This window comes from Panthera tigris, chromosome B4 (genome assembly GCF_018350195.1).
Source record: "Panthera tigris isolate Pti1 chromosome B4, P.tigris_Pti1_mat1.1, whole genome shotgun sequence".
Taxonomy (NCBI): domain Eukaryota; kingdom Metazoa; phylum Chordata; class Mammalia; order Carnivora; family Felidae; genus Panthera; species Panthera tigris.
Genome location: NC_056666.1, coordinates 28,662,434 through 28,685,889, shown reverse-complemented (window position 1 = coordinate 28,685,889; position 23,456 = coordinate 28,662,434). Strand labels below are relative to the sequence as shown.

Here is a 23,456-nt window from a genome sequence, read left to right as displayed (position 1 = left end):
AACTCATTTAAAGAACTAATACACTTGAAAGTTGCCCAGTGACTCAAATGTGCTATTACAGAATTTAGAAGTGGAAAATATCTCATAGTGCATTTCTCCCTGGCAAAGGGAAAGGCAATTGAGACATTTAGCTTCATTTTGTGTTGTCGTGTTTGTTTTATAGTACTAGGGTTAAAAATGTGGCCCAACTTTTTCACAAGTACTATTCTTGGGTGATTGTTATAGAAAGTCAATTTTTTTCATCTATTCAGCAGCTGAACCTATTGTATACTCCCCCAAGTGAAATGGAAAAGGAAAATGCTCATTGATTTAGAACCCCAGAATATGCATGAGAGAAATAACTGCATATTTTCCCCTGATGAAAAGTATTTCACTTTACTTCCGGATATTTCAAAACTCCCATCTGGTAGTCCACCCTGTTTTTCCACCAGATGGCAATAATCCATAATGGGTGAGCAGGACGAATGGAATGTACACAAGGGCGTGAGCGTTAAAGGGCTATGAGCTTGCAATGTGGTAATGTAGGAAAAATGATGAGTCCCAGGAGAAGAGGATAAATAATGAGTTGCTAAGTCTGGCATGCTAAAAGCTAACAACCACCATCATAAAAGGGATCATATCATTCATCTTTAATTTATTAGTGTAAAATTTAAGAAGAAAACAAGTTGTGGCATTGTTATATTTTTTTGTTTGTTTTTAGAATCACATAGGAAAGAAAAGCTGATAGAGTGGAGAAGTTGTTGATTTTCAAGTAGAGTTTCTCAAATTCAGCACCAAAAAGACACTGTATATTCCTAACAGAAGTCACAAATTGAGGGATGCCTGGCTAGCTCAGTCAGTAGAGCGTGAGACTCTTGATCTTGAGGCTGTAAGTTTGAGCCCCACATTGGGTGTAGAGTTTACTTGAAATAGATAAATAACCGCATTAAAAAAAAAAAGTCATAAGTTCAGAGCATTCGAAGAAAAGGGAGGGAGAAAGGAATCTGCAGGAGCTGCTCAGGAAACCTGGAGACCATTTCTCTTCCCCAGCACCATGGCTTGATGGGGAATCTGGCTGACACCTCACGAGTCTATCAAAATCTGTTTAACTGAATATTCCTTCTTGGTTTTGGTTTTGGGTGGTATCATACAAATCCAACCCAATGCTACACCATCTCATGCAAATAATTCCCAGTGTGTTATAGTGCAAAATTACTGTACAATTCTACACGTTGGCAGGTTTCCTTTCAAAAGACTTTTCCCCCACTGGATATCTGTCATTTTCTTCTCCTCTGGGTTCCTTTTTCTAAGTACTGAATATTCCTGTGATAAAGGCCAGGCTGCTCTTTTTGAAGACTAAATAGTACTAACTTTTATCATTGTTTTTACTATTTTCCTTTCTTTCATTTTGAAAAATAACAATATAGAGTTCAAAGGAAACTGAAAAGAATCTAAATGAAGTTGTTTATTGGAACACAATCATACAAAATTTCTAAGGAAACTGTTAGGAACATTTTGCTGTTGGTGTTTTGAGAAATAGATCAATTATCTATTTAACGTAGGTAAAGATGGTATATAAAGAAAAAAGACCAAGATAACAGTGAGAAGAGATGCAATCCAGGGAATTCAGTTTTTTGTTTAGACAATGCTTTTTTAAAGGGGGCTATGATAAAAAGCTCTTATCCTTTTTTAAGTACATTTTTGTCTACATTATAAGTGATGAATATAAAAACATTAAGAATGAAGAAAAGTAAAGAGTTACCAATCTGAAGACAATTGCTATTAACATTTTAGTGTATTTTCTTCCATTGTTTTTTTCCGGAAATAAGTTTATTTTTGTCTTTTGAAAAAATCTGTTTTCATGATTGTTTCATGTTTTTCATGAACTGATTTCTTACATTGCATGATAACGTATGTATTTTCCTATGTGATTAGAAACAATAAAATTATTTTATTTTTATTTTATTTAAAGGAATATTTAAAAATTTTTAATGTTCATTTATTTGTTTTAAAATTTTTTTTAACATTTTATTTATTTTTGAGAGACAGAGAGAGACAGACCATGAATGGGGGAGGGGCAGACAGAGAGGGAGACACAGAATCTGAAGCAGGCTCTAGGCTCTGAGCTGTCAGCACAGAGCCTGATGCAGGGCTCGAACCCACAAACCGTGAGATCATGACCTGAGCTGAAGTCAGACGCTTAACAGATGAAGCCATCCAGGCACCCCTAAAATAATTTTAATTGCTTCATAATGCTTTGGTAAGGATAAGCCATACTTTAATTAGCCTATTATTAGATATTTATTTAGTTTCTCCTTTTTGATTTAACAAATAGCACGGTGATAAACATGTTGGTGTATACAAAATATTTTCCATATTTAAACTTTCTTAGAAAGGATTCCCAAGAGTGAAATCACTAGTTCAACAATGATAAAATATTTTAATGCTTTAATTTTCATTTGTATCACTGCCAATTTTCTTTTCAATAGAGCTAAATCAGTTTACACAGCTAATCGCAGTGTGCAAGAATGCAGCTTTCACACTAATGTCGTTGCTGAGTATTATAAAAAACAAGCAACCAAACACTTTACTAAATGGCCTCTTACTAGTGCTTTAATTTGCATATCCTTGATTAGTAGTGAGATGGAACCTTTTCCCACTGTTTGCTAAACAGTTGAATTTCCTCTTTTATTAATTGTTCATCCTTTGATCATCTTATGTCCTTTGTTCATCTCTTGGGGTCTCTGTAATCTCCGTTTACAAAGAGAACTAAGAAGCACTATCTAGAGAAAGGCCTTCTGTATGCAACACTGTGGAATTCTTCCCCTTTTAAGTCTTTTCAGAGGCAGCATTGGAACTGCAATGTGAAGAGAAATCCAGGAAGGGCAGGAAAGATATATATTTCCTGTGATATATTTCCGTCTGCTGTACCAGTGAAATAAAAGTCCATGTTACCGTGGTGAAATCGCTCTCTTCTTTACTTAAGCCGGTACTCGCTCAAAAACTGCATTCTAATAAGTTTTGACCACTTTTCAAATATCATGTTTACATGTTATATAACACCAGAAATACACGTCATATAAGTCACTGTGGAGCCATGGTGGTTCCACAAAATGTTGCCATTCCAGGGTCTTTTAAAATGATTTACTTAGACATAATTTAATTTAACTTAGCTTGGAACCAAGTTATTATCCTTTATTCTGTAGCCACTTCCTGGGAGGCTGGCACTTCATATATAATTTTTCTTATATGGATACAACTAGAGCAAGTACTGAAAGGGGGCATAAATACAGAGTCCTGTCTCTGAAGTGGCAGTGGATGAGCTGAACTTTTCCCTGCATAGGTGACTATCCAGACCCAGGCTCTAAGAACATTCCTCCTCCTGGCAATGACAGGGCTTAAGACCAGTAAATAGGACTCTAATGCTGACAGTGACTTGAAACAGCCTAAATTCCCTATATGAAACACCCAGATAATCATAGTTCCTCTTATCCAATGGATATTTTAAGGATTACAAAAGAAAAATCTTTGAGGTTGAAAGGAATAGCATTAAGTATTACTATATTTCAGTAAATGTTATTTTAAAACCTAAGTCAAGACTCAAAAATGATCTCCTTTGTCAAGTATCTTGAGATCATAAAGAGAATCAAGGAATATTGGGAATGGATAGGGTCATGGAATCATCACAGCTAACTCTCTCCTTTGACAGAGGAAGAAACCAAGTCTCTGAGAGGTTTCAGCCAAGATGACACTTGAATAAAGTGACAATGCTAATTAAAGACAGAACTTGCATGCTAGAGTGGGGGTCCTGAGTTTCCTCCAGATATCTTTCTAGCACCTCCCTCTTCATCTAGTGGGTAGAAAGTTACTATGCATCATCTTTAATAGAAGTGTTTCAAGCTCCCTCTTTATTCTGAGAGCTAATTTTTTTAAGAGACAGAGAGAGCATGTGTGCACGCGAGCGTGGGGGCAGGGGCAGAGAGAGAGAGAGAGAAAGAAAGAGAATCGCAAGCAGGCTCCATGCTGAGTGTGGAGCCACTGGATCCCATGACCCTGAGTCACAGGACCCAGTGGAGCCAGTGGATCATGATCTGAGTTGAACTCGAGTGTCTGATGCTCAACCTACTGAGCTACCCAGGTGCCCCCTAAGAGCTAAATTTCTGTTCACAGTAAAAATAATTACTTCAGGGGGACCCTGGCTGGTTCAGTGGGTAGAGCATGCAACTCTTGATCTCAGGATCATGAGTTCAAGCCCCACGTTGGGCGTGGAGACTACTTTAAAAACAAAAAACAAAAAAAACACACCAAGTGCTTCAAATAGGCTAAAATATGTATATAAAGTTCTCTGACAAAAGACTGTGAGTTTATTTAAAGATAAAATATTTTATGTCTAAAAGCTTAAGAAATAGGCATCAAAGAGCAGGTTTTAATCAAACCGAAGCATCTTTTTAGCTTGTGTGCTGCTGTAAACACAAGAGGACAAAGGTCACTGAAATGAAGTGGAACCAGTTTGACAGAGAGCATTCAATTTGGTTTCAACAGTTTGATTAATATCAGAAGAAATAAATTTGTTACACTAAGGAAGAGGGCTCTGGAATCCTTGTGATTTAAGAGGCTACACCCCTCTTTTCAGGTGATCAGTTAAGTGAATGTGTTAACTCTCTATGGAAATAATGCAGGTTGCAATGAGGAAATTGCATATCAGTACATCAGAGAAGCATCTTCATCAAACACTGGGAAAACAGGCAAGTTGATTTATTTGTGTGAAGCTAAGGGGAATTGTATTAGTAGATACTTTTTTTTTTTTTTACAGTTTATTTATTTTTGAGACACAGAGAAGAGTGACCAGGGGAAGGGCAGAGAGAGGGAGAGAGAATGTCAAGCAGGTCCCGCACTGTCAGTACAGAGCCTGATGTGGGGCTCGAACTCACAAACCATGAGATATGACCTGAGCTGAAACCAAGAGTCAGACAGACGCTCAACCAACTGAGCCATCCAGGCGCCCCTGTATTAGTAGATACATCTAATGATCCAGAGTTCAAACTTGTAAGTGTTGCTCATGAAGCTACATGCTTAGATAGAGAGGAGACAAACTGTAAAATCAAGAGAGAGAGTATCTTCCCCCTCCCCCCAATTTCTTTAAATATTAAAGAACTTTTGCTTTCTTTTATATATTTTCCCCCAACTTAAGTAGGATTTAATATATATTTAGATACACAAGAATCTGTCTTCTTTCATTCCGTGCATGCACATAAACACACACACATGAAATAGTATGAGTTAATTAAATGAAAAACACAGTAAGAAAGTTCTACGTGGCAAGAACTTTTTTTTAAAAAAGAGAGAGAGAGAGAGAGAGCGAGCATGAGCAGGGAAGGGGCAGGAGGAGAGGGAGACAGAATCTTAAGCAGGTTCCACACCCAGTGCAGATCCTGCCGTGTGACCTCTGTCTCACAACCATGAGATTATGACCTGAACCAAAATCAAGAGTTACACACACAAACGACTGAGCCACCTAGGAGCCCCCCTTTTCTTGCTTTCAAACAAAACTGGTAAGGCAGCAAAAAGAACTGTTTTACTTTCTCACTGGCCTTGCACCCAAAAGAAAGTGAAGAATATGTTTTGAATTGCCTAAAAACAAAAGGAAGAGACATAAAGGCTGCACATGAGCACAAAGTGAAAATGTCTCAAAATCCATGAAAATAGACGACAGGGATATTTAAGGAAACCAACACCTTGCTCTTGTGGAAACTGTCACAGATCATGTAGTGGCTGCATTTTACATCTTCTATGCTGAGTGAGAACATTGGTATTTTCGTGACTCACAAGGACAGGGGTGTGCTGCCTGCTGAATCACCCACCCTCCTCTCTTCCTGGGGTGCCTGAATGTTCCAAGACACTAATGGAGGATTAAATCGTGGTTACCATGACAGCTACTTAAATGCTGTCATGATAATATCAACAGATGTAGTACAGTGTTCCCTGAAAATTGAAATTTTATTTTACCCCCTTCAAAAACTTCAATAATTTTAATCATTGAAGTTCTTTAATAACTATGCAAAGTTGGTCTAAAGAATTAGTAGTATTTTTCTTAACTAGATAGATTGCTATATTAAGATATAAGTCATCTCTTAAAATTTATTTCATCTAGTGAACACTGATTGATAAATGATGTTGCCTATTGTATTTTTAGAAATTAAAATAATATCAAAGTAGAAATAAGAATGCAGTTTTATCAATTTTTTTGAAGTCTAGAAACTCAAATTTACAAAAACAAATCTGAATACTTTAAGCATTAGCCAGCATCTTGTGGTAACGGGCTGTTTTTTTATGTGTGCCAGCAGTTTATGCAAACTGTAACATGTAAAAACCTGCCTGTGGAGTGTTTGTATGTGGTAGGCTGATGTTCTGTCCCTCTCTTCCCTCGGTTCCAATGATTAGATAATCAGCAGCAGATTTTTATGTATATTTTAAAAATCTTACTTTCGGGGAAGTTTAAAATATCTTTTGGGATTACCGTGAAGCCTCAACTACTGAGGAGCACTTAGACTCATTAAAATGAACAGCAGGAAAAGTTCAATGACCTTGAGGGTTCTTGAAATGCCTTTACTAAATGTTTTCAAAACTCGGCTCAAGCATTTGCTGCTGCTTTTCTGATAGAGTGTTTTTCTCCTTTCATTTCACCTGCCCTCAGGGTATTGGTTATTCTTTTTTTGCTGGAGTGTCACTAGGAATCCTTCTAATTTCAGTGGGACAAATTATCAAAATTATCAAAGGCTAAACTGTTCCTCAGGCACATGTTTAATCAAATGTGTCAGTCAGGGACCTATCAGGAAAAGGTCCACTTAAATGAATTTAACGGAAGTTAATTTAATGATGGCACTATTCACAGAGGTGTGGGTAGGGTTAAAGGAACCAACAAGAGGGTGGTGAGGCACTCAGAGATTAGTACAACCAGGAGTCATTCCACCATCCAGACCTCTAGGTGGAGGAGGAAAGCCCGATTAATGCTCCAGTGCCTGTACAGAGCAGGAACTGTGAGAGAAGAGTTCTTAAAGGGAGTCGCATGTGCAGAGGTGAGCAGCTTCCCCACCACCAGGATCTTGGAAAGGCAGGGCATGGAGAGGAATAAATATCCTGGCCCTTTCTCTCTTTCCACCTTCTATCTTCTGTCACTGCCTCCCAACCAAAAACCAACAGGGCAAGGGAGCCTGGTTTTGATACAATTCCAAGGGATTGGCCTCCAGGGCAAAACGCAGGACACCAAGGGGTGGAGAATGAATCCAGGGATGGTGGCTGGGTATGGAGAATAACCAGCCCATTAAACATAGAATTTCGGATTGAGTAAATTTTGTGCATGAATTCTGTTCTGAGCTCTGCTTTAAAAAAAAAAAAATTTCTTGGTTCTCGGCTATTTGGGTAGTCTGTATTGCCAGATATCTGATTTATAATTAATCTGACTTACGGTTTTGTAGTCACATCATCACATTTGGATTCATACTGGGAAATGATAAAGTTAAACTTCATGGAGCAATAAAGATGACAATATGCATTTTAATATTCTAATATTTTTAACATAATTCTGGCCACACAAAAACAAACGTTTCTTCTTTTTTTTTTAAATTTTTTTTTAATGTTTATTTATTTTTGAGACAGAGAGAGACAGAGCATGAATGGGGGAGGGTCAGAGAGAGGGAGACACAGAATCTGAAACAGGCTCCAGGCTCTGAGCTGGCAGCACAGAACCTGACGCGGGGCTTGAACTCAGGGACCGCAAGATCATGACCTGAGCCGAAGTCGGACGCTTAACCGACTGAGCCACCCACGTGCCCCCAAACGTTTCTTCTTAAGTATGGGACAGAGAAAATCCTCCAGGATTGACTCTTCAAACCATTATTATACACAACTATAAGACTGAATTGGTAGACATACACTGAAAGCAATGCAAATTTCACATGCTCACCTAAAGGAGTATAGGGCCCCCGCTACCATGGAGTTGGAGAATTCATCTAGCATCTTTCGGAAAATATGATCATGATGGTTAGTTCCATCTTGCGCATGTATTTAGAAAATTTCACAAATTCACACTTAGGGCTGTTATTGAAAATAGAAGAGAAGTTATTGTTGCTCGGTTCCCAGAATTTCCCTGGTGGGGTTAACCTCCGACTACCCACTGTACGCATCCTTTACTAATTTCCCTCTTCTCTGCCTCCTTTCCTCACTCCCCTGCTTCTTCCATCCCCTCCCAAATAAACTATCTGCACTTTAATCCTTGCCTCAAGGTCAGTTTCTGGAGGAACCTAAACTAAGAAAAGTATATTTTCATCCCTTGCCTGTGTAAATCTGTAAAGGTCTAATTTCCACAATTTTATAACAAATTACTCTTTTACAAAGAGTTGAAAAACTCCACAGAACTTCAACTTTATCATTTACTGACCACCTACCAAATGCCAAGTTTGGGGCTATCTTCTTTAATCCTTCCATCCAATCATATGGATTTCAGTAATGTGATTTGTTTGGGTGTTTTATCTACTGTACCAAATTGTATAAACATACATAAAGTTTTATCTACAAATTTACTTATTGCCAGATACTCGGTACAACCGCCAGTACAATGTTGACTCAAGGTGGTGAAAGCAGATATTTTTGCCTTATTCCCAAAGTTAGAGTAGTATCTCCACTTTTAAATCAAGAAATATTATTTCTATATTACCTGTGTTTCACACTGAAACATTGTACTACTGCTTAATTATGACAAATACTAAAGGTTTTCATGTAGTGTAAATAGACTTCAATAATGAGTTATTGGTCATTGCTTTTTATTAATTTTAAGGTGATTTCTTAGTGCCTATATCTGAGTTATAAAGTTTAAATGGCTGCATATATAATTTAAAGGATATAAGCAGAACAAATTAAAATATACCTTTAATTATTGATTGGCTGATTACATAGTTTAAATGTTAAAGCCAATTACTAATTTTCTGGTGTTAGGTAGCCCTGGCTATACAATCTTGGAAAAATTTCGAGGTGGCAGTTTGCCTTTTAGTCCTAATTACTTATGCCTGAATTTGTCTCTAACAAAAAGTGTGAAAACACTTATCATGTAAGTTTATATTATGAAAACTGAGATTTCACAAGAATATATTAACAAAGCCCTTAAAATCCTCAAGGAGACGGTGTTTTGTAAACTTGAATGCTACTGTAGTCTATGATTATAATTCTTTTTGAAATTTCTGGAAATTAAGTCTAGGAATAAATATAATAAAATTCTGAAACACAGTAGGCAAAGTAATTTCCAGGGCACCTAGGTAATCTTTGGAAAACAGAAGGTAGTTGACATTACAAAGTGGGCAAACTAACAGATATACACAGAAACACATGCTTTCAGTGTTTTTTTCCCAAATATTTTTTTCTTAATTTTAATTAAGAGATGAATAAATGATCCACAAAATTCTAATTTTATTACTTATTTAGAGGATCCAAGTCATTAAAACATGTCCAAATAAGGCTCTATTTCAAGAAAAATAAAGTTCTTTTGAAAATACACATATATTTGATATGATGTAACCATACTTCAAAGTAAGTATAGTACCTGGGTCTTAAATTATTTCAGTAAGGTACAGTTATTGTTCAATCAAAACTTAATGAAAATAACTGATTTTTTAAAACGTTTACCTTATAGGGGTGCCTGGGTGGCTCAGTCGGTTGAGTATCAGACTTTGGCTCAGGTCATGATCTCACAGTTTGTGAGTTCGAACCCTGTTATCGGGCTCTGTGTTGACAGCTCGGAGCCTGGAGCCTGGAGCCTGCTTTGGATTCTTGTCTCCCTCTCTCTCTCTGCCCCTCCCCAGCTCATGCTCTTTCTCTCGCTCTCTCTCAAAAATTAATTAATTAATTAAAAAAAAATGTTTACCTTATTTATGTACTAGTTTACCTGATAGGCTTATTTGATTAGGTAAACTTTGATAAAATAGGTGAAGCCTGACTGTTTTAATAACAAAATAAAGATAACAGAAAAAAATTAAATATTTTAATTTAAATTTTTGAGTAGTTAAATCACTCACATGGTTTGAATATCAAAAAGTTTAGATACAAAAAAAAAGTTCAGATATGAATACAGTGAAGGATCTTTCTCAGGCCTTCCATCCACAGATTTCTTATACATCAACAGTTAGTTTGTCCTAGTTTAATGCATATACAAGGAAATACATTATTTTGCACCATTTTCCTGCTTTTTTTCATTTAACAAAAAAACTTGGAGACTGTGATATTAAAACATAAAGAATTTTGTCTTTTCTTTGTTAATAGCCATACAGTGTTTGAATGTATGGATTTATCATAATTTAATTAGTTATTCCCAACCATTTGCTATTCTCAACAACATTATAAGAAATACTTTATCATTTCTCATGTATAGAAATACATCTGCAGGATAAATCCCTAGAAGTGAATTGGAGTTCAGAATATGTATGCATTTGTAATTTTGATAGGGACTGCCAAATTCCTGTTTCTCTAGAACCTAGCCAAAGCAGGGATGCCAGATATAATTTTATGCCTTTTCATTTAGAAATACAAAATGAAAAGTCGGTTACCTATTACAGAATTAGAAAGCAGGGCATATTCAGCAATTTACAGAGTACATTTCAACAGAAATCTATTGTGCATCTATCACATGCCAAGTACTTTCAGGCACTTTGGATACACACACACACACACACACACACACACACACACACACACCAAACTCAAATCGCTGCCTTTGTGGAGCTTACATTTGAACTCTACATTTTGGAACTTCATGCTACCTCATTAGAAGTCAGTTAAATGTCAATATCCTGAAAGTGATCTGTTGAGATCCTGAGCACGGGAGCCAGACATATGCTGCTAGTCTTATTTAAAAACTAACTAGACGCAGTGTTGCAAATGATTTCATAGCTCTCCATCAGGCTCTTCTCAAACAACACACTTGAGCGAGAGCTCTTTTTATCTGACTCCATCTGCTGTTGGTAGTGATCAGCATACTGTGGGCATTGTGGTATCATCTGAGATTATGTTGTGAAATAGGAAGTAGAAGTTACAGGCAGATCAGCAAGCATGCAAACTGTTCAGTTTTCTCTTGCTGAAACCAAGGGTGCCCAGTTCAGGTCTGGGGAGTAGGGAAGATAAAGTTATCAGCACATTCCCATCAGGGCACAGTTTACTTTTTGTAGCCTGTCCTTGTTTTGGTTCTAGAAAGAGATCACAAGGGATTCTATGGAAAAGTTTCGGAAGCATACAGCAGCAACACTCTGTATGCTGAATAAGTGCATGGAAAAGAGAACATGTTAGAAACTGAGGGAGACAGGAAAAACCATTAGTGTCAAGGAAGGGGTGGTGGAAAGTGCAATGATAGAGACAGTCTCTGGCTTGTTTAGAAAGTGTCTTTCCTTTCTAAAATGAAAATATTTTAAAACTGTAGTGCCGCCCACCCATTAAATTTATAAGAAGGTGGAAAACTATGGCTGTTAAAATCTTGCCAATAACCCAGTGGGTTCTCTGTAGTCATTAAAGAACAAATGGGAATTCAGCTTATGATAAGGAAGCCAGACACAGTGGCATCTTCAAGTATGAGGTGAAGAACAGAAAAGGCCCAATTCCCGAGAGTGACTTTCCAACCATATCCTCCCACTTTTTTTTTTTTTTTTTTTTTTTTAATTCTGGTATGGTTAAAATTTAATCCCGGCACCATAATAGACACAACAATTGGTTACTGAATGAGTGGTTCCTTATGACCTAATAATGCTGATCAGTTTTCCTCACAGTCATTAAATTTAGGGCTAGAAGAAGGAGCCTTTGAGTTCAGTGAACACGCTCCTTTGACAGCTGAGGTCGAGAAGTGTGAAGGGACAATGGTAGAAGCTAGGTAGGTGTCTTTTCCAGATTCTCTGTCGAGTACAACTCCTGCCATAGGATCACCATGAAAAACCTTTAGTGCCTCTGACTTCTGGATTCTGTGCTGCCAAAGTGCAAACGCTGCAAACAGTGATGACTTTGGCCAATGACACTGTGGCCCCGGGGCTTGCACACAGCTGGCCCCATGGACAGCCATTGGGCTGCTTCAGCATTCAGCTGAATGCTGAACGAGGGGTCATGCTGCTTTGCAGCAGCCTGACCACGGAGCGGCCGTTCTCGGGTCCCCAGGGCCCTCTTCAGCCCTGAGTGTGTGTGCACAGCTGGTGCAGCAATCTGCCCTGGTGGCCCCAGCGAAGGACAGCTCCTCATGGACCCAGTAAATGGACTCACTGTCTCCAGTGTTCCATTTCGTCCCCAGGAGGTAGCTGGTGGCACTTTTTCCGAGTCTCCCCGAGGGATTTCCGGGGCGGTGGACGACTGACCTAAGCCTGGCAGCAGCTCCCAGCAGGCCAGTGGGCCGAGAAAGGGAGCGGGCAGGGCCCACCGCCCCGCTGTCTTTCCCTGGGCTCCATTCCTGTCACCCTAGTGCTCCCTCCGTTTCCCGTTCGCCCTTCCCTCGTTTTCGCCCGAGCGTTTTCTCTCAACGTTTCCCACTTCATGTTTACAAAGTGCTTACGCCCACTTGGCAGGCAACAACCTCGCCAGCCCGAGTCCCTCAGCCAGTCCCTCGGACCGCCCCCCTCCTCCCGGATCCACCTCAGCCGATTCACCCGGCGCCCGCCCGGGTCGTCACGTGAGCCCCGCCCCGCCCCCTGCCGTCACGTGAGCCGCCAGCCCCGCCCCGCCCCCGCGCCGGCGCGCTCCGACGTGCCCTGGAACTTACCCTCCCTCGGAGACCAGCCTGCGGGGACGGGCTGGCCGCGGCCGCCGCGGTGTGAGCGCCCTTCGGGCTCGCCTGGGCGTTCTGCAGACCCCGTGCTAGTACAAGAGGGAGCTGCCTCCCGCGAGGCCGCCGTCCTCTCGGTAAGGTGGGGGACACAGGTTCCCGCGGACGGAGGGCAGGTTGGTGAGGTGCTGCACAAAGGCGTCCGCGGCCGGGGCTGTGCCCGCCGAGGGCGGCGGAGTTAGGGGGAGGTGTGTGCGGGAGGCGCGTCGGCGCCGAGGTGAGCGCGAGGTGCGGTCGGGAGCTTCGCGGAGGGGGCGCGGCGCGGGGCGCGAGGTTGGCGCGGGGGGCAGGGGGGCCGTGGCCAGCCCATTGGCTGACGTGGGCGAGAGGGTTTAAATGGCTCTAAAGTTGTGGCTCCTCTGCCCCCCGGGTTTCCTGACTTCCTGTGTGAGGGCAGCGCCCGCCCGCCCCGCCCCTAGGAAGGAGGGCGTCGGGGTGTGTGTGTGTGTGTGTGTGTGTGTGTGTGTGTGTAAGAGGCAGGCTGGTGCCGCCCTCCTTCCTCGCCTTCTGCAGCTGCGTGTGCCCGCTCTCTAATTGCTGTGGGGTGTGCAACCCTCCGCCCATCCAGGCAGCCCACCTGGGGCCTCCCCTCGACTGCTGACCTTAAACTGGGCACTTTGGTCTCCGCAGTCTTTAGAGGTGCTCCGCCCCTGTTGAATGGACACTTGCTACTCTAGCTCTTCTGGGAGCAATCTCCTCAAAGTCCTTGAATTAAAAAAAAAAAAAAATGCTTCTTATGAGCGTGCTGCCCTCCTGCCGTTTCAACGCAGTTGATTGTCTTCCAAGAATGGCTGTCCTTTAAGTGTTGGATCTTAAGTTACCGCAGACCCTCTGAGAAGAAATGTCCGCAGGGTCAGCATACCCTTTGAGAAAAACTCAACGGCCTTCAGTTTTAGAGGCTTGCGATGTTTTCCTTCGACTGCAGCAGCGGTTATAAATGCATTTGCAAAGGCTAAAGCAAAATGTTTAAAGCATAGCTTTAGGAAAGTTCTAATGCCGTTCCAAGTGAAGTGTTTATTATGGGTAAAGGCACCTAACGCTCGAATTGTTTTATAGTTAATTATGACCTATGAGCAGATTTTATTGAGCATTTATGCACATATTCCAAAGGGGAGGAAATGTGGAGGAAGGAGCAGCAAGCGAGGAGTCACTCGGCTTCTGGTTCAGATTCTGCCACCCCTTCTGAAGGTGAGACCTCGGAAGACTCGGTGTTACAGTGGAAGGTTGTTAAAAAGTATCTAGCCCCTGGCCACGCCTGTTTCCTACTGAAAAGTTGGGAAATGGTGGCCTAGAGCTGTTATTTATTTGTCCGTATCCAGTGTTCCTTCCCTGGTCTGTAGAAGGGTGTGTTACAGAATGGGTCATCTTTCTGTACATTTTCTTGTCTGAGTAGACATTCTGGCTGCTGGTGCTAGTATTTTTCTCTTTTTCTCTGTTTTGAAATGGCTTGGAAAGGTTTCAAAATAGGGATTTGGGAGCCCAGAGAAGTGCCTAAAAGCAGGCTGTGAAATTTTAACCCTGAGCAGTGCACCGTGAAGAGCCAGACAAGCCCGATGCACATGTGGGACCCGCGGTTGCATGTAGCTCCGCGGCTCTGGAGGGGTTTGTGCTTGGGAGAAAAAATGAAGTGTAATGAACAGATTATGTGTTTATGTATGTGTATGTCCAGGATTTGTTGATAGGATTCTGTTCAACTTTATCCACCATAAAAGTTGGAAAAGATTGCTAACGCACTAATTTTTGATATAATGCCATTTGTAAAGGTTATTCATATATAGACAATAACTTACATATTTTTATTTTTTACTTACTGTACTAGTTGTGAGGCACAAGTGAAAACGTGTACTATAAATGCTGTAGAAAAACAGCGTATTATTTGCAGTTAATCACTTGGTTTTCATTTAATTAATTAGAAAGTATCTGTTGGGTGCTTTTTTTTTTTTGTAAATAGGTGGATAGACAGTGGGCTTTACAAACTTAAGTACTTGAAGTTATGAAGTTGACATTCCTGAGAAAAGGAGGGTAATAAAATGTTTAAATTGATTGAAATAAAGCAGTGAATATAGTGAGGTATAAGTGGTAGTACCAATATTTTGCTTATCTGAGAAAATTGGTACTAAGAAAAGGTAACTTAAGGTGAATCTGGCCCAAATGGACATTACAGTTTTCTAATAGTGGGAGAGAAAAGTGAAATTAAACTTTTATTTTATCTCATATTTAACATTTTTAGTTTTAATTGCAAATATGCAGTGTTTTGTGGATTGAATCATACCTGAAAAGGTATGATTATCACATACCATCATTTTACTTCAAATCATGCTTTTCAAATCTCTCTCTTTTGAGGAACCCATTGGGCCACTATCTTTGTGGTTTTTCTTTTCTTCTGTTGTTAACTGGTCTAATTATGATACATCCTCAATTGTGGACGGCTTTGCTGTGATTCAGCCATTTTCCATTTACTTTCATTGACTTAAATATTTTGCAGTTTCAGTTTGCAGTTCATTAGCTTTTTATTTGAACCAAACTGCCAAACGCTGACATCTCTAAGCACCCCTCCCTTGTTGATAATTAGTGTTTCTCAAACTTTAATGTGCATGGGAATCACCTGAACTTCTAACAATCCCCCAGGTGATAGATACCCTTGCTGCTCTTCTGCCCAGGCCACACAAACTATTGTCCAAAAGTATTGTGTATTTAATGTAATGTAATTTTTTATTTAAGTAATCTCTACACCCAACATGGGTCTTGAACTCACAACCATGAGATCAAAAGTTTCATGCTGCTGCAGCTGAGCCAGCCAGTCAGGCGCACCTCACCTGTGTAATTTTAAAGCTTTTAGTAGTCACATGATAAAAAGTTAAAAAAAAGGGGGGGGAACCCAAGTGAAATAAATTTTACCATATCATGTAATCCACATGATTCTTGTATTCAGACTAAGTGTTCAAATCCTATGTGTATTTTACACATCCAGCACATCTCAATTTAGATTAGCCACACTTAAAGTGCTCAGTAGCCACATTTGGCTAGTGGCTCCTGCATTGGACATCACTTCTGGAGTCTAGAATCTAGACCACTGCTCTTCTAAGTGTATTTTTACATTAGCCCCATCAGCACATCAGCATCCTTTGGGAACTTGATAGGAATGCAGATTTTGGGGCCTCACCTCATACTGCTGTCATTATATTGTCTGGGTTTCAGTAACTTGTGTTTAAAAAAATTTTTTTTTAATGTTTATTACTTATTTTAGAGGGAGGGGAGGGGCAGAGAGAGAGGGAGACACAGGATTCAAAGCAGGCTTCTTCTGGCTCCCAGCTGTCAGGACAGAGCCCAACATGGTACTCATGAACCCCATGAACCGTTTAAACCATGATTTTATCATGATCACAACCTGAGCCAGAGTCAGATGCCCAACCAACTTAGCCACCCAGGCTCCCCAGTAACTTGTGTTTTAAAAGCTACAGGATATGGGGCGCCTGGGTGGCTCGGTAGGTTAAGTGTCTGACTTCTGTTCAGGTCATGATCTCACAGTTCATGGGTTTGAGCCCTGTGTCTGGCTGTGTGCTGACAGCTCAGAGCCTGGGGCCAGCTTTGAGTTCTGTGTCTCCCTCTGTCTCTGCCCCTCTCTCTCTGCTCCTTCCCTGCTCATGCTCTGTCTCTCTCACTCCCTCAAAACATTAAAAATATCTTAAAAAAGAAAAAAGCTACAGGATATGATTACAAAATGTATATGTGGTATTCTGAATGGAATTCTAGAGCAGAAGAAGTCCATTAGGGGAAAACTAAGGAAATCTGAACAGAGCATGGTTATTGTGTCAGTGACAAATGTACCATACATACATATATAAGATGTTAAAGGTAGAGGAGACTGTATACAGGGTATATGGGAACTCTGTTTATCTTTGCAATAATTCTGTAAATGTAGAACTCATCTAAAAATGTTTTTATTAAATGTTTATTTATTTCTGAGATAGAGAACATGAGTGGGGGAGGGAGGGAGGGAGGGAGGGAGGGAGAGAGAGAGAGAGAGAGAGAAAGAGAGACAGAGGATGAATCCCAAACAGGCTCCTCGCTGTCAGAGCAGAGCCCTGCAGGGGGCTCAAAACCCATGAGCTGTGAGATCCTGACCTGATCCAAAATCAAGAGTCAGACACTTAACCGACTGAGCCACCCAGGCACCCCGCAACTTTTGCATTTTTGAATAAGTGATTAGTGTGGATATTCTGTATCATGCCTTATAGTTGACAGAGTGCTTTTTTCTCTTTCCATTCTTACAAGGATCTTTTGAGGTTTGTGTTGTCTGTTTTACAGGTAAGTTAAGGTGCTCATAAATGGCAAATCCTAGATCTAAATTTCAGACCTCTAACCTTGATTTCTGTGCTTTTTTGCCACAGGAGAATTTAGAATACATTTTACGTTTGAGTGGTAGCTTTAAAAGTTTGTTGAAAATTACCACTATTTTGCTATATATTACTGGTTTGTTTAAAAAAATCAGTTTTGTATACATTAACATATAATAACATTTAACAGTAGAAAGAAGTGAACTATAGATACATGCAACTACATGGATGAATCTCAAAAGCATTGTTCTAAGTGAAATAAGCCAGATGTAGAAGGCTACATACAATATGATTCGTGGGTTCTTTTCTTTCACCACTTTGTTTCCTTTAGTGAACAGTGATTAATGTGATGGTCTGTATCAAGCTTTATAGTTTAAGTACTTTTTCACATTTTCTCTTTCCATTTTCACAAGGATGTGTCAAAGTTTGAGTATAGTTGACACACAATGTTACATTAGGTTCAGGTGTACAGCATAGTATTTCGAAAAGTTACATGTTATACTCTGCTCACCCACAAGTGTAGCTACCATCTGTCACCATACAACACTATTACTGTAGCATTGACTATATTCGTCGTGCTTTGCCTTTTAATTCCATGACCTATTCATTCCATAATTAGAAGCTTGTATCTCCCAGTCCCCTTCACCCATTTTGCCCATCCTCCTCCACTCCTCCTCCCTTCCCAGGATCTCTTAAGGTTTCCATTCTTTCCTATTTTACACATGGATGTACCACAGTTAGTCTAGGGTTTCATTAGTTGATAGGCCTTTTTTAAAAAAAAAATTTTTAATGTTTATTTATTTTTGAGAGAGAGCGAGAGCGAGAGACAGAGTGGGAATGGAGGTGGGGCAGAGAGAGAAGGACACAACAGGATCTGAAGCAGGCTCCAAACTCACGAACTGTGAGATCATGACCTAGGCTGAAGTCAGATGCTTAACCGACTGAGCCACCCAGGTGCCCCAGTTGATAGGCCTTTGAGTTTCCAGTTTCTGGCACTTATGAATAAAGCTGTTATGAATGTTGATGTAAGGCCTTTGTATGGACTTATGGTTTCACTTTTCTTGGGTAGATACCTAGAGGTATTGAAAAGGAATGGCTAGATCATATGGTAAATGTATACTTTATGAGAAACTGACAAAATGTTTTCCAGAGTGTCTGTACCATTTTGCATTCCCATTAGCAGTGAATGAAAATTCCAGTTGCTAGTATTCTTACCATGCAAGATATCCTTTATATATACTTAAAGTCATTGTAGTATAGGAGAAAGTAATATTTGGTGCTTTAAATTTGTATTATTTAAAAAAAAAATTTTTTTTTTAATGTTTATTTTTGAGAGAGAGAGAGAGAGTGGGGTTAGAGGCAGAGAGAGAGGGAGACACAGAATCCGAAGCAGGCTCCAGGCTCCGAGCCACCAGCCGAGAGCCCGATGCGGGGCTCGAACTCACTAACTGCGAGATCATGACCTGAGCTGAAGTCAGACGCCCCTTAAATTTGTATTATTACAGGGTTTTTTAACAGGTTTATTGAGGTATAATTGCTGTCTAATAAACTGCATATATTTTAAATGTGTAACTTAATGAGTTTTGATGTATGTGTATATGTGTGTGTGTGTATATATATATATATATATATATATACATATATGTATGTATGTATATATATAACCTGTGAAACCATCACCACTATAAAGAACATGTTAATCTCCTCCCTTCCCCCCCCCCCCCCAAATTTTCTTGAGCTCAGGATAGTTCATTCCCTTGTTCTCTGGTCAACATTGATTTGTTTTCTGGGGCTTTAGATTCATTTCCATTTTCTAGAATTTTATGTAGATGGACCCATATAGTATGCAGTCTTTCTTGTCTGGATTTTTTTTCACTCAGCAAAATTATTGTGAAATCCAGTTTGTTGTGTGTATTAGTAGTTCATTCCTTTTTGTTGCTAGGTGATATCCCATTGTGTGGATATACCACAATTTATCCATTCACCATTTTTTTTAATGTTTGTTTATTTTTGAGGGGACAGAGTGCGAGTGGGGGATGGGCAGAGAGAGAGAGGAAGACACAGAATTTGAAGCAGGCTCCAGGCTCTGAGCTGTCAGCACAGAGCCGGATGCAGGGCTCGAACCCGCAAACTGCCAGGTCATGACCTGTGCCAAAGTCCAGCTGACTGAGCCACCCAGGCGTCCCTATCCATTCACCTCTTGATGGACATTTGGATTGTTTCCAGTTTGGGGCTGTTACAAATAAAGCCGCTGTGAACATTTACACACAGGTCTTTGTGTGGACACCTGGTTTCATTTCTCTTGGGTAAATACCTAGCAATAGAATCCTTGGGTCATATGGTAGATATATATTTAAATTTTTAAGAACCTCTCAGACTATTTCCAAATTTTACCATTTTACAGGTCCACCAGCAGTGTTGAGTTCTGGTTGCTCCACATTCCAGAAAACAGTGGTATATGGTCAGTCTTTTAAATATTAGTCATTCTAATAAATGTGTAGTATTATTTCTTTGTGACTTTAATTTGCATTTCCCTAATAACCAAAGATGTTGGGCATCTTCTCATGGACTTATTTACCATCTGTAGATCCTCTTTGGATAAGTATATCTTCTACCTATTTTTTCTTGGGTTGTCTTTTTTTTGTTTATTTATTTTGAGAGAGTTGGGGGACAGAGGGTGAGAGTGAGTGTGTGTGGGAGGGACAGAGAGAGAGAGAATCCCAAGCAAGCTCCACACTGTCAGCGCAGAGCGTGATGTGGGGCTCAAACCTGTGAACTGTGAGATTATGATCTGAGCTGAGATCAAGAGTTGGACACCAACCTCCTGAGCCACCCAGGCACTCAGAGTTTTTATTGGGTTGTCTTGTTGACTTGAATAGTTCTGTATATGTTTAAATGTGAGTCCTTTCTTGGAGATAAGTTTGTATGTATGTTCATGAGGGATGTTAGGTCTTTAGTTTTTCTTACAATGTCTTTGTCTGGTTTTGGTATGAGGATAATGTTGACCTGATAGAATGAATTGGGATGTTTTTTTCTCCGTTGCAATTTTCTTCAAAAGGTTTGTGTAGAATTGGTATTATCTTCCTTATATTTTTGGTAAAATTCTCTAGTGAAGCCATCTGGGCTAGGACTTTGTGGGAAGATTTTTAAAGAGATGTCAATTTAACAGATACAGGGCTTTTTAGGTTATCGAGCCTTGGCAATTTGTCTTTCAGGAAATTTGTCTGGTTCATCTAAGTTGGATTTATTGGGTTAAAGTTGTTCATAGTATTATCTTACTTTTGATGCCTTTAAAGCTGTAGTTGTGTTCCCTGTCTGAATGCCTGATACTGGTAATTCATGGTTTTCCCCCTTGTGTTCTGGATCAATTTGACTAGAGGGTTAGTACTACTGATCTTTAAGAACCAGCTTCTGATTTCATCTAACACTTTTCTGTTTTCTCTCTCAGTGATTTCTGCTCTGATCTTTATCATGTGATATCTTCTGCCTACTTGCTGTTTAATTTGCTTGATGTTCATCTTGTAGTTTCTCAGAGGGGAAGTGTACATCATTGATTTGAGACTTCTTTTGTTTCTAATATGGCCATTTAGTGCTATAAATTTTCTCTGAACACTACTTTAGCTGCATCCCAAAAGTTTTGAGATGTCATGTTTTCATTTTTATTCAGTTTAGATTTCCTGTTTGATTTCTTCTTTGACTTCTGAGTTATTTAGAAGTGTGTTGTTTAGATTCCAACAACAAATTTGCAGCTAAGTTTTTGTTAATTTATAACTTAATTCATTTGTTAGAGAATATACTTAGTATGATTTTAGTCCTTTGAAATTTATTGAGATTTGTTTCATGGCCCAGGAACAATTTGTTTCAGGCTGCAGAAAATCTTTGTTTATAGGAAACTACTGAACTGGTTGCACTGTTTTTAGTATTTCCATTAGCACTGTGTGTCTGATTCAGTTGTTGGTAGACTTATCAACATTTTGTATTGTCTTTATTTTTTGAAAATAACTTTATTGTGGTTGGTGTGTAGCAATAATCTTGTTTTGGTTTAATTTGCATGTTTGGATTTTCAATGTTTTGTAAAATAATTTAAATCTGAATAAAAATTAGGAATCATAGTGTGCTTTCTTTTTTCAATCTGAGGGATTGGTAGTAGTGATAATTCATCATTTGTATGCCACATAAGTGCTACTTTCAGTTTTGTAAAAGTTTGAATGTGTTTTTGCCTTTTAAAATTTACTTTGAAAGCGTATCTGTAAAAGCTATGTGAGGATTTTAGTGACTTTTGTGGTTTGGGGGTAGGCAGGTGTAAGGTGATTTAAATTGTATTCTGCAATGACTATTGTGGTAATATATACACAGTAGTATTTTATGTATGTACCACATTTTGTTTAGGCATTTATCTGTCCACAGACATTTGGTTTTTCTTTCCATCTTTTGGCTATTGTGATTAGTGCTGCTGTTAACATGGGTGTCCATATATGTTTACAAGTCCCTGCTTTTGGATATATACCCAGAAGTGGAATTGCTGGATGTTTTAAAAAAACCACCATACTGTTTACCCCGGTGCTGCTACTGTTTTGCACTTCTACGAGCAGTGCAAAGAATTGCAATTTCTCCACATCCTCACCAGCACTTGTTATTTTGGGGTTTTTTTGGTTGTTGTGGTTTGATTTCCATTTCCCTAATGATTAGTGATGTTGAGCATCTTTCCATGTTCTTTTTTTTTTTTTTTTTAAACATTTATTTTTGAGAGAGACAGAGTGTTAGCCGGGGAGGGGCAGAGGGAGAGGGAGACACAGAATCTGAAGTAGGCTCCAGGCTCAGAGCTGTCAGTGCAGGGCCCGATGTGGGCCTTGAAATCACAAACTGTGAGATCATGACCTGAGTTGAAGTTGGGAGTTTAACTGACTACGCCACCCAGGCGCCCCCATCTTTCTTTGTTATTGGCCACTTGTGTTACCTTCTTTGGAAAAATATCTATTCAACTCCTTTGCCAACAATGGCTCTTATCATGATGTTAATTTGGAGTAGGTTGGTATAATGTAAGCATTAAACAGAATAGTTTTTTCTTTTTTGAAAAGTTACTGAGGTCTGACTAGAGCTTTGCAATGGCCAGATGTTAATAATCACTATTCTTGTATTTGCCTTTGTTTTGTAGATTGTATCTTTTTTTAAAGCACAGGATTTGGTAAACATTTGAAAGTAGTTGAATGTAAATAGTCATTTCAAAGATTTTAAGAGGGTAATGTGTATAGTTTTGGAGGAATATCTGAATGGGTTGGGGGAGAGGGTGGTTAATACCGAGGTAACCAATAGAATTGTGAAGTGAATGAAGTTTTTCTTCTAGAGTAAATTATTAGAGGATTAGAAATCCTATTAAACTTTATAAAGACCAAGGTTATGATTTTCTTTTCTTTTTTTAAGTTTATTTTGAGAGAGAGCGAGAGAGTGAGGGAGAGTGAACAAGGGAGGGGCAGAGAGAGGGAGAAAGAGAATCTGAAGCAGGCTTCGTGCTGTCAGCACAGAGCCCAACTTGCGGCTGGATCTCACAAACTACGAGATCATGACCTGAGTAGAAAGTAAGAGTTGGACACTTAAACTGACTGAGCCATCCTGGTGTCCTGATATTCTTATTAATATATGACAACTTGTGTAATGATATGGACTGAGATCATGAGCATGGGTGCTTCCCCAAAGGAAAATCAAGGTGCTGTTACTATAAGGGGGGACAGGTTTGATGCCACCAAGGCAAGATCAAATTTATGTGACCTGTAAAAAAGGTTACTTTCTTTTTTTTAATTAAAAATGGTTATTATAGAAATTTCTTAATAAGAAATTAAAATATGGGACTCAGGTGTTGGGTATAGAAGGAAGAATCCATTGTTTGGAGTGCATTCAGAAAGAAGTAATAAGAAAGCTGAAAAATACAGAAGCAGAATTGATTATTGTAGAAGGGTGGTTTTAAAGGTTAACATGGAGCCAGTATCCATATAGGTAGCTTATGAAATAGAATCTGAAGGAAAAGGAAGTTAACCTATTGGCTCAAGAAAATTTTTTGATCCTTAGACTTTTTACTAGGTCTGAGTTTGTTTGTTTGTTTTTTTTTAACCTTATAGGCTGTCTTCCTGGTGTGTGCAAATGGATCTGAAAGGATTAAATTCTAGTTTAATCATTTTTGGTTTGAAAGGGCTTGATCAGGATGGTTTACTGAAGTACTGAGTGTGTGAAATTTTTAATACAGTGGGCTCCTCACTTTCTGCTCTGTCATATATCAGCTGGATCAGTATTTACTCTCCACGTATAAG

General features: G+C 39.4%; 1 protein-coding gene across 3 annotated transcripts in view; it reads left to right on the top strand.

The window, feature by feature from the left end:
* Positions 1-12,740: 12,740 nt before the first annotated feature.
* ARHGAP12 (Rho GTPase activating protein 12) overlaps positions 12,741-23,456 on the top strand; it is a 120,435-nt gene continuing 109,719 nt past the window's right edge. For all 3 annotated transcript variants that reach the window (XM_042991339.1, XM_042991338.1, XM_042991336.1), the window contains exon 1: positions 12,741-12,894. The gene's annotated coding sequence lies outside the window, so the exon portion shown is untranslated. The remainder of the gene's footprint in view (positions 12,895-23,456) is intronic.